Source organism: Mus caroli, chromosome 8 (assembly GCF_900094665.2).
Source record: "Mus caroli chromosome 8, CAROLI_EIJ_v1.1, whole genome shotgun sequence".
NCBI lineage: Eukaryota > Metazoa > Chordata > Mammalia > Rodentia > Muridae > Mus > Mus caroli.
This window is the reverse complement of record NC_034577.1, coordinates 9,259,239-9,260,938: the sequence shown is the minus strand read 5'-3', so window position 1 is coordinate 9,260,938 and position 1,700 is coordinate 9,259,239.

Here is a 1,700-nt window from a genome sequence, read left to right as displayed (position 1 = left end):
TATATAATATATAATGCTATAATGCTTAGGAGGCTCCCTAAGGGGAAACCATGTCAGTGTGTGGCCAGGGCACAAGTCTGACACAGAACACATTGTCTCATTTAGTCCATTCTACAGGTGTCATATGTGAGTTAGTTCTGACAGACTTCATGGTAGNAGGTTTTAAGTCATGTATAGCCATACTTAAAATAATTTAGAAAAATGCTATACTGCTGTTCAGGAAGTGTATTCTACAGGCTGCATCTGCCCACACCCTTGCCGTATCCCTGTCTCTCTGGATGTACAACTGCTTTGCATTTTTTCTGGGTATCAGAAAGAAGTAAGTGGAGATGCCAGGTGCGGCTGGAGATCTTGCACTGTCTCCTCGGGAGGCTGGGAAGCAGCCACAGGAAGGTTCATGTACGGAGCTGAGGTCCTCAACTGAGCTAAGCCTCGAGAATACAAGAATGGATGGCAGCACTTAGGGTGCCGAGTCCTTGATGTCAGTGACTGTGTGTCAGACAGAAAGCCAGGACTGTCCTTACCTGTACCAGGAAGATGATGAGGAAATAAAAGTTGGCTATTCTTCTGAACTGTTCAAATAAGTTCTTGGGTATGAAGTTCCAGAATGTGTACTGCAGGAAACAAAAGCAAGAATGGGCTTCTGCGTTTGGTGTCCTCCTGTGCACAAGCAGGAGGGAGTGCAAATGTGGATACAAACTCACCAGAGCTTCATTACTGACATTGATCAGGGTTTTTACAACGCCTAACATAAGCTGCNAAGACAGAGTGTGCCCTCCAAGGTAGTCACGTCCAGACTGCCCAGCCCAGTGAATCAAGGCAGAGAGCAAAGCACTCAGGCAGTTTCTGCAGGTACAGAGCCATTACGTCAGGGGCTGTATCTTCTCATCTCTGCTTTGTTATCAGGTACAACTGAGATGCAGCAGAAGGAACTGAGTCTGAGCTGCCTCAGGATTGCTTCCATGATGGCAGGGCATGATGCTGCATCTGTCTGTGGCTACATGCAAGGGACTTTGCTAGATTTATAGGGTAAGAAAAGAGGGTGGTTCCCAGGCTACATATTCTCCAAATGGACTCCTCAGCATCTACTGAGAACAGCAGCTACTCTCTCCATGCCCTTTATACTGTGCTGCTGTCTGAGCTCATTTGCCTTTTCACAACATTCACAAGTATGAGGAGACCCTCAGGGTCACTGATGGGGACCGGGGCAACCGTGCCGACAATTGTGCAACAGCATCTTCCTGCCCATCAAGCAGGGCTGTCTCCCCTCTGCTCAGGGGTCTTTCATTTCTCTTACGGCAGATGTGCAGTTTTCCCTGTGACTCCAGTGTTAGTGTTCTTGTCTGTGGAAACATACTGGGAAGGCTTAGACAGCTCAAAGCCCCGGCTAAAGCAGGCACTGGCTATGATGGAGACTGCNGTTCTACCTCTCTCTTCACTNTGGTGAACCAGGCAGTTCTTCCACTCATACCTTTCTTTTAGCTTCCTAAGGGGGGCGCTAAAGACACAAGACGACTCTAGTGGCAGACTCTGAGCTCTCTGCCTCACAGTTCTGGGGTGGCCATAGACCCATCTCTTGGTTTTTGAACCTTCTGNTTTTTTTTTAATACAATGCCACTGTAAAATGGAATTATTTTAAGGCCCTATTCTATGAAGTCAACCTTATTTCTCTCTGTACCCAGCCAAAACTCATTACTTGC